We start from the raw sequence: 10,345 nt of genomic DNA on the forward strand, positions 1-10,345 counted from the left end.
AAGCATTAAAATAGTACAGATAGCATTACCCTATCAACCTGGGGCAGTTTTATTTCAATATAGAAGGGAAAGGACTGCCTGCTCAAACAAGGAACACTCAAGTTAAACTGACTGAAGGGCTAGTTTACTCATTCCTGTTTGTAAGTTGAAAATTAATGTATTAAAAGTAACCCATATTTCCTTTAATGAGTCTAATATTTTTTGTTTTCCTTAATAAATTAAAAAATAATAAATAAATAAAACAGTATTTATCTACTACGATAGCTCTTATCAGCGAGTATCTGAGAAAATTCCTCCTATATATCCTCATCCCTCTGAGGTAGGGAAATATTATTCCCCCATTTTACAGAGGTGAATTGAGGAACATAGAGACTAATCGGTTAGTCAAAAGTTACACTGAGCATGAGAATTGAATCCATATCCTTAGATTTCAGCACCTAAACCAAAAGAATATCCTTCTTCCCAAGTACTTTGGTGTCAGACTGTGGATACAGGATCATCATCATGACTTAAGACGTATCAGCTGAGCAGTAACAATAACAACTGTGCAATATATACAAGTGTCAGCTTACTCAACAATTTGTTAGTGACATGAGGCTTGATCATGAAAGGTGCTGAGCACCCTGACCCCAGTCCAGAATAGCACCCAACCCACCACATGCTTAACAGCTCTCATTCAGTCAAATCCTGGCCCCATTAAATCAATGCAAAATTTCCATTGACTTCAGTGGGATGATTGAAATGCTTACAAAGAAGCATGAGTTTAAGGGTGAGATTTGCAAAAGGCCGTATGTTCCTAACTGCCTCTTTAGTTGCTTGAATCCAACATGTAGATGCCTCTGGCAGGCATGCGCAAAACCACTTAAGTTCTGCTGCTGATGCCAAGCTGCTTGGCCCTCAGAGGCTGGTGGGATTCTCTACCTTTGCATTCCCTCACCTGTAGGGCCTGATCCAGTAGGCATGCTCGGAGCACATCTGGCCCTCACAAAATGCAGGTGAGAGCAAGAATTTAGCTGGCTCTTCATGTCTTGTTATGCTCAGTGGTTAGGACACTCACCTGGGATAGATGAGAACTGTTTTCAGATCTGTGCTCTGCCAGATTTGGAGCAGAGGCTTGAACCCAGGTCTCTGACATCCCAGCTGCCCTGGCCACCTGCCTGTTGTGCATGGTGGGGTGGGACTATCTCAACTTCTCCTGTTGAAGATATTCTACTGTGTATACTATTCATTGGAGCAGGGACTTAAACCTCACTCCCCCACATCCCTGGTGGGTGTCCTACCCACGGGTCTATAGTCTCTCTCTCTCTCTCTCTCTGGCCCAATGAGTATTTATTTATACAAATTTCAACAGGAAAGACTGAGAGACCCCATAAGAATACAGCCATTGCCTAGTGGTCAGGGCACTCTCCTAGTGAGCGGGAGATCACATTTCTACTTCAAATCAGGCAGAGTCGGGATTTGAAAACAGGTCTCCTGTATCCCAGGTGAGGCCCTAACTAATGGGCTATTGTGTATAATAGAGCAGGGGAGTCTCTCTTTTTTAATGAGAAAGGGCTGACCTGGCTTAGGTGCCGACCTCCAGGAGAGGGTTGACTGTTGAGAATCCCAAGTGGAGGGTAGAACCTTCCTCTGGCACTGGAGTAAGGCACCTAATTACCATTGAGGGGCAGTACTTAGGCCCCATCCCTCTCCTTGGCATTTCCTACTGACTAGTTCAGGCAACTCCCTGCTCAGCTTCCTGGCTTCTGCAAATTCCTTTCTTAGGTGCCTCACTCTCCCTGTGCATGATGTGGAGAATCTGGGCACCTAACTTGAGGCAGTGAATCCCACTGGGTGGCAGGGCAACTATTAGTTAATGTGTAAGTCTCCTTTGTAAATCTAGCCCTAAGTGCTTTACTGGATTAGGGCCACAGTGTTGAGCACCTTGCAGAATCAAGCCTATGATGAGAGAATATATTAGCAATATGAGAATGTGAGTAAGCATTATAACTATGGCAAAAGCCTTCCTTAGGTCTGCTGTATGCTTACTCACTCGCTGGTATTTATTTACAAGAGACACACAGAACTATAGGTTTGATCCTAGTTGGACTGAAACCAATGACACAATGCCAATTTAATTCAGTGGTGCAGGATCAGGTTTCAAAACAATATATGCATATTAGATCAGGGCACAAATCATTCTGCATTGTGCACCAAACACCAAACAGTAGCAAACTGTTGTGAAGCAATGAATAACTGCACCTAGAAGATGAGTGTTACTGTGAGAATTTTGGTCATCTTCAACCACATTTAAAATCTTTGTAAAAATAAATAATATATATTTCGGAAATTGTATTATTTTCTAGCTTGCAGGTATACATGAAATCCATAGTCTTTTACTGGATATGCAATTCACAATCTAATCCATTAAATAAAATCCCTTATTGGTTGGATTATAAATTTTTTAGAGCTGTTAAGCAATTAAAAATTAATTTTGATTAATCGCCCCATTAAAGAATAATAGAATACCATTTATTTAAATATTTTGGATGTTTTCTACATTTTCAAATATAATGATTTCAATTACAACACAGAATACAAAGTGTACAGTGCTCACTTTATATTTAGTTTTGATTACAAATATTTGCGCTGTAAAAAACAAAAGAAATAGTATTTTTCAGTTCACCTAATACAAGTACTGTAGTGCAATCTCTTTATGATGAAAGTTGTACTTACAAATGTAGAATTATGTACAAAAAATAACTGCATTCAAAAATAAAATAATGTAAAACTTTAGAGCCTACAAGTCCACTCAGTCCTATTTCTTGTTCAGCCAATGACTCAGACAAACAAGCTTGTTTACATTTGCAGGAGATAATGCTGCCTGCTTCCTGTTTATAATGTCTCCTGAAAGTGAGAACAGGAGTTCGCATGGCACTCTTGTAGCCAGTGTTGCAAGATATTTACATGCCAAATGTGCTAAAGATTCCTATGTGCCTTCATGCTTCATCCACCATTCCAGAGGACATGCGTCCATGCTGATGATAGGTTCTGCTCAATAACAATCCAAAGCCATGTGGACTGACGCATGTTCATTTTTATCATCTGAGTCAGCTGCCACAGCAAATGGTTGATTTTCTTTTTTGGTGATTCGAGTTTTGTAGTTTCTGCATCAGAGTGTTGCTCTTTTAAGACTTCGGAAAGCATGCTCCACACCTCATCCCTCTCAGATTTTGGAAGGCACTTCAGATAGTTAAACCTTGGATCAAGTGCTGCAGCTATCTCAATTTAGTACTGTGACACTCTGTACCTCGGGGGAACACCCTGCATTCCCATGTTCATCCTTATAATATGATCGTGTGGTATCCAATGCAAAGTTTCTCATGTTGGGTGTCTTCGGAAGGCTCATGATGCACTGAGCATTGTTGTTATAGTACTGTTATAGGTTGTAATTTCATGTATATAGTTATGAGGCTGAAAATATGGATTAAAACAAGTTCATGGATTAAAACAAGTTCAGGCAAAAACTTTCGAGGAGCAGAGGCCCAGGCAAAACTTTGCAGGAGCAGAGGGGCAGTTCACACCTCATCAGGGTCACCCCCCCTTCCCTTGATCAGTTTGGGACAACAATAAGGTAATGCTCACCTGACTCTGAAGGGGTGGGGGTGGAGGGCAAAGCCAAGAGGGAAGAAAGGACATGATAAAAGGGAGAGAAGTTTGCCATGCTCTCTCTTTCTTCCACCTCCATCTACAGACACCACCACCAAGCGACTGAAGCGCTGATCAAAGGGGAGAGCCTGGCTGAAGAGCAATCTGCCAGCCTGTGGTGAGAAGCATCTAAGTTTGTAGGGGCACTGAAAGTGTTAAGATCACCTTAGAATGCATTTTGCTTTTATTCATTTGACCAAATCTGACTTGTTGTGCTTTGACTTATAATCACTTTAAATCTATATTCTGTAGTTAATCAATTTGTTTATTCTATCTGAAGCAGCGCATTTGGTTTGAAGCATGTCAGAGACTCCCCTTGGGATAACAAGCCTGGTACATATCAATTTATTTGTAAAATTGACGAACTCATATAAGTTTGCAGCGTCCAGTAGGTATAGCTGGACACTGCAAGATGGAGGTTCTTAGGGTTGTGTCCGGGACCAGAAATATTGGCTAGTGTCATTCGGTTGCACTATCCAAGCAGTGGCTGGCCAAAAGTGCTCCCTCACATAGTTGGGAACAGTTTACATACTAGAGGCTGTGCATGAACAGCCCACGAGTGGGGGTTCTCACAGCAGAGCAGGGTAAGGCTGGCTCCCAGAGTCAACGATTGGAGAGACCTAGCAGATCACTGGTCCAGATAACACCAGAGGGGAACGTCACAAGTACCTTCTTTGCCTTTTGTCAAATCTGCAGAGTAAGTGTTCTTAAAATGAACAACATGTGCTGAGACATCATCCAAGACTACTATAACATGAAATATATGGCAGAATCCAGGTGAAACAGAGCCGGAGACATACAATTCTCCCCCAAGGAGTTCAGTCACAAATTTAATTAACACATTATTTTTTTAATGAGTGTCATCAGCATGGAAGCATGTCTTCTGGAATTGTGGCTGAAGCATGAAGGGGCATAAGAATGGTAGCCTATCTGGCATGTAAATACCTTGCAATGCCAGCTATAAAAGTCCTATGCGAACGCCTGTTCTCACTTTCTGCTGACACTGTAAATAAGAAGTGGGCAGCATTATCTCCTGTAAATGTAAACAAACTTGTTTACATTGGTTGAACAAGAGGTAGGACTGAGTGGACTTTTAGACTCTAAAGTTTTGCATTGGTTTGTTTTTGAGTGCACTTATGTAACAAAAAAATCTACATTTGTAAGTTGCACTTTCACGATAAAGAGATTGCAATACAGTACTTGCATGAGGTGAACTGAAAAATACTATTTCTTTGTATTTATTTATAGTGCAAATATTTGTAATAAAAATAATAATGTAAAGTGAGCACTGTACACCTTGTATTCTATGTTGTAATTGAAATCGATATATTTGAAAATATAGAAAAATATCCAAAAATATTTAACAACTTTTAACTGGTATTCTATTGTTTAACAGTGCGATTAAAACTGCAATTAATCACGATTAATTTTTGTAATCGCAATTAATTTTTTTGAGTTAATTACGTCAGTTAATTGTGATTAATCGACAGTGCAAAAATTTATCAGATTAATGAAATGGTCCCTTATTGGCTTAATTAATTTGTTTTCCTATCTCTCTGCCATTTAAATCGCTCAAGCCTCCATTTTTCTATACTGTTATTATACAGATTCAGTTTTTAGATTTATTTGGCAGCACGCTCTTCATTGTGGTTTATTGCAGACTTGCCATGATAGTATGTTAATTTTAATGTCTCTTTAAAGACTCAAAGCTTCATATGCATTTCCTTTTACACCTATAACTGGAGAGATGATTCCAAAAATTATTTGCATTAACTAAAGGCAAGGAAAGGTCACACACTATTTATTTAAAAGGGGACTTTGTCTGAAAATTGTATGTTTTTAAGTTAGTTAAAAAAGATTCGAGTTGATGATGTACCTTTATTATCTTGCTATTTCAGAGTGTTAGTATTTATGTGTCAATATCAATAGCATTCAGATTATCACTTCCGACTTAAAAATAACAAAAAATATTCTGTAATGGCTATTTCAACTGATCTCCTGGAAGGATCAGGAGGGATTTTTTTTCTCCCCAATGTATTCTGGGCTGTTTTTTATCCTTCCTCTGAAGCAGAGATGGAGCTGGCTGGAGATAAGACACTGGATGGTGGTAGCTGGTGCTCGGGAGCAGTACAGAGAATTCCTTCTCAGATGCTTGGCTGGTGGTGGCTTGGCTCACAGGCTCAAGGTCAAATAGATTGCCATTTTCAGGATCTGGAAGGAATTTCCCCCTAGGACAGATTAGCAGGGACCTTAGGGGTTTTTGCCTTCCTCTACAGCATGGGCTGCTTGCTAGGGTCGTGGGCATTGGTACATCTCAGTCCCTCCTATTCTCTGCCTGTGGCACACAATAGTTTAGACTCCTGAGGGCACTAAAACTTTAGATTAATCCAGGTTATTGCCCTCGATGTGGGGGGTAGCAGCGTGGAGTTTAGTGGCCTGTGATGTGGAGGCCTAGATAGGATGATCTGGTGGTCCATTCTGGCCTTAAATTGTATGACATGATACAGTACAACAGCTAAGCTGTGTCCCTAAGAGCTCCTTGTTGAATTCTTTTAAGGTCCTCTTCCAAAACTCTAATTTTTGGCTCCCCAGCTGATCAAACCACAGAAATAACTTTCTAAACATCTGTGGAAACTACTCAAAGATTAACCTGCTCAACTTGATGTAATCCCTTGGGGTTTAGAGAGCATGGCCCCTGTAAATCTTTTTCCTATTGGGGAGGGGGAGCAGTGAGAAAAAGGAGGGAAACTTAGGGGTATGGCTCTGGAGCCCAGGGAGAGAAGGGCTGCAGCTGGGAGACCCTGAACAAAGTAAAGGAGAAAAAACCTTCCTGAAGCCTGGGAAGGACAGGGCAGCCGATCGGGAACACCCCAGGATAGGAGCCAGGAGGAGCACCGTGCCAGGGAGAAATTGCCCGAGAAGGACAGGCCGAAGCTGGAACCAGTATCACTGCTGCCCAAAGCTGGATGGGCCTGTGAGTACCGGGGCTTGTGACTTTGCATTGAGAATAAGGAGGGAGGCTGTAGCTAGTTAAGTGGGGCAGTTGTCTCTCTGTGTGGCTTTGCAGAGAGCGGCAGAAGAGGGCACCAGAGGGATTTGTTGGGAAAAGTTCACTGGCGCTGAAGACGACCAGGAGCACCCAAGACTCACCCTTAAACTGGAACTCTGCTCAGGATTCCTGAACTCTGTGTGCAGACACATTGCTCAGTGCCTGCCCTTTCAGACTGTGTTACCACTGGGCCTGTGGGGCCTTGGTTGAATGCAACCCTGTTCTACTGCTCCCTCTACATTTCCCCTTTTTTTCTCCTCTCATTCCTCTATAAATAAATATCTCCCTTTGTTATATCCATTGTACTTTTCCTGTGGGTGTGGGTGTTCACTCTGGAAGGGTTTGAAACAGGTGCCCCTGGGGTGGAAAAAAAATTTCCTGCTGCATTCCTGAGCACGCCATCTCTTGGCCAGAGCTGCCTGCAGAGCAGACTCCATCTTGGCCACGAAGGCGTTAAAGTTGCATTGATATCACAACTTGCAGGCTTAGAAGAAATTGGAATGGATCAGGAAGACGTTTGAGATGGTGGATCCATTCACACTGAAAAATATAGCTTTTTGGCAACTAACAAAAAAACTACCTTAGAGGTGACCATAATAATGGACTGTAAGTCTTCAGAAATCCAAATGACTCTGCAATGCTCTTTAGACTGATCACCTGGAAGGAAAGACAAATTTTAAAATCAACTAACAGCAGTGCAACAAAGTGATAACGTTGTCTGAATGAACTCAAACAATAGACACCATTATGCAACACCTGGAAAAAGAGTGAAGTCCTGGCCCCACTGAAACCTGTACAAGTTAAGTGGGCCAGGATTTTACCTAAAGTCTCCAGGAGTACAAAACATGGCTGTAAGAGACAGCTTTCACCCTTAACTGTAGTTATCTGCCTTCATAACTTTAAAGACAGAATTTTACAGGTTGCTATGGTAGAGAGATCTTTACTGACTCAAACAGGAAAATCTGTCATTTTCCAAGATTTTTCTCTCCATTTATTGTAGCAGAAAACTGCATTCAATCTTGCAAGAAAACTATTGAGAGATCAGGGTATAACATATACTTTACCATTCACCCAGCAATAATTAAGATTTTTAAAGGAACAGAAACCTTTGTTTAAAAAGCCTGAAGTTCTTAAATTTGCAAAGATTCAAGAGCAGAAAATTTAACTCCAAGAATCTTTCTGGTATTCTTGTGTATTAATACTAGTATGTAATTTTTAATTTTATATTTTCAGATATTTTAGATATGATATTTGAATGATTTTTTTATTAATTATATGTGCGTAGTGTCAATGTTTGTTAACTAATAGGGGACATCACTTGTAATAATTTTATGACAATTTAACTTTTGATAACTTCTTTGACAGGGTAACAAGCCTTGTGAATGGGGGAAGCAATAGATGTGGTATATCTTGATCTTAGTAAGGCTTTTGATACAGTCTTGCATGACTGTCTCAAAAACAAACTAGGGAAATACCTAGAGGGAGCTACTATAAGGTGGGTGCATAACTGGTTAGAAAACCATTCCCAGAGAGTACTTATCAGTGGTTCAAAGTCAAGCTGGAAGGGCATATCAAGTGGGGTCCCACAGGGATCAACTCTGGTTCTGGTTCTGTTCAATATCTTCATCAATGATTTAGATAATGGCTTAGAAAATACACATATAAAGTTTGTGAATGATACCAAGCTGGGAGTGGTTGCAAGTGCTTTGGAGGATAGGATTAAAATTCAAAATGATCTGGACAAACTGGAGAAATGGTCTGAAGTAAATAGGATGAAATTCAATAAGGACAAATACAAAGTAGTTCAATTAGGAAGGAATAATCAGTTGCACACCTACACAATTGGAAATGACTGACTAAGGAGTACTGCAGAAAGAGATCTGAGGGTCATAGTGGATCACAAGCTAAATATGAGTCAACAGTGTAGGGTTGCCAATTTTGCTTGGATGTATACCTGGAGATTTCATCACAGGACACAATCTTTAATTAAAGATTAATCTTTAATTCCTGGAGACTCCAGGACAATCCTGGAGGGCTGGAAACTTACAACAGTGTAACTCTGTTGCAAAAAAAGCAAATATCATTGTGGGATGTATTATCAAGAGTGTTGTAAGCAAAACACAAGATAATTCTTCTGCTCTACTCCATACTGATTAGGCCTCAACTGGAGTATTATGTCCAGTTCAGGGTGCCACATTTCAGGAAAGATCTGGATAAATGGGAGAAAGCTCAAAGAAGAGCAACAAAAATGATTAAAGGTCTAGAAAACATTATGCATAAGGGAAGACTGAAAAAATTGGGTTTGTTTAATCTGGCGAAGAGACGACTGAGAGGGGACATGACAACAGTTTTCCAGTACATAAAAGGTTGTTACAAGGAGGAGGGAGAAAAAATGTTCTCCTTAACCTGTGAGGATAGGACAAGAAGGAATGGGCTTAAATTGTGGCAAGGGCAGTTTAGGTTGGACATTAGGAAAAACTTCCTGTCAGGGTGGTTAAGCACTGGAATAAATGACCTAGAGAGGTTGTAGAATCTACATCATTGGAGATTTTGAAGAGCAGGTTAGACAAACACCTGTCAGGGATCATCTAGATCAATGGTTCCCAAACTTGTTCCGCTTCCAGCAGCTCCCATTGGCCTGGAGCAGCGAACCGCGGCCACTGGGAGCCGCGATCGGCCGAACCTGCGGATGCAGCAGGTAAACAAACCGGCCTGGCCTGGCTCGCCAGGGGCTTTCCCTGCACAAGCGGCTGAACAAGTTTGGGAACCACTGATCTAGATAATACTTAGTCCTGCCATGAGTGCAGGGAACTGGACTAGATGACCTCTTAAAGTTCCTTCCAGTCCTATGATTCTGTAATTCTGATTCAGAGCAGTCTTTGCCTTCCATATATTCTGAAGACTATGTAGAAATAAAGACAAGATCTGTATGAAATATAGATTCATAGATACTAAGGTCAGAAGGGACCATTATGATCATCTAGTCCAACCTCCTGCACAATGCAGGCCACAGAATCTCACCCACCCACTCCTGCAAAAAACCTCTCACCTATGTCTGAGCTATTAAGTTCTCAAATTGTGGTTTAAAGACTTCAAGGAGCAGAGAATCCTCCAGCAAGTGACCTGTGCCCCATGCCACAGGGGAAGGCGAAAAACCTCCAGGGCCTCTTCCAATCTGCCCTGGAGGAAAATTCCTTCCCGACCCCAAATATGGCAATCAGCTGAACCCTGAGCATATGGGCAAGATTCACCAGCCAGATACCCAGCAAAGAATATGATTCATACTCTTTTTCTTTATATAGACCCTTGATCATTCTTTTTCATTTTCTTTTCCTCTTCTGAACTTTTTTTCTTCATCTTTTCAACACTTCACCCTTTTACCAGACCAAGACTGCTAACCAAGGCTGAATTCAGGTTTTTACTCTCAAACATACCTTACCTTAAGGTCCAACTGTGCAACCCTTAGGTTGATGAACATTTACTTACACCAGTTAAATTAAACTGCTTGCATGAATAAGTGTTATCCAACATGAGTAAAGCTTGCACAATCTGGCCCTTACTGATTAATTACTAACATAATTGAATGAAAAGGTTTGTTGCCGGCACAGA

Source organism: Lepidochelys kempii, chromosome 1 (assembly GCF_965140285.1).
Source record: "Lepidochelys kempii isolate rLepKem1 chromosome 1, rLepKem1.hap1, whole genome shotgun sequence".
NCBI classification, from domain to species: domain Eukaryota; kingdom Metazoa; phylum Chordata; order Testudines; family Cheloniidae; genus Lepidochelys; species Lepidochelys kempii.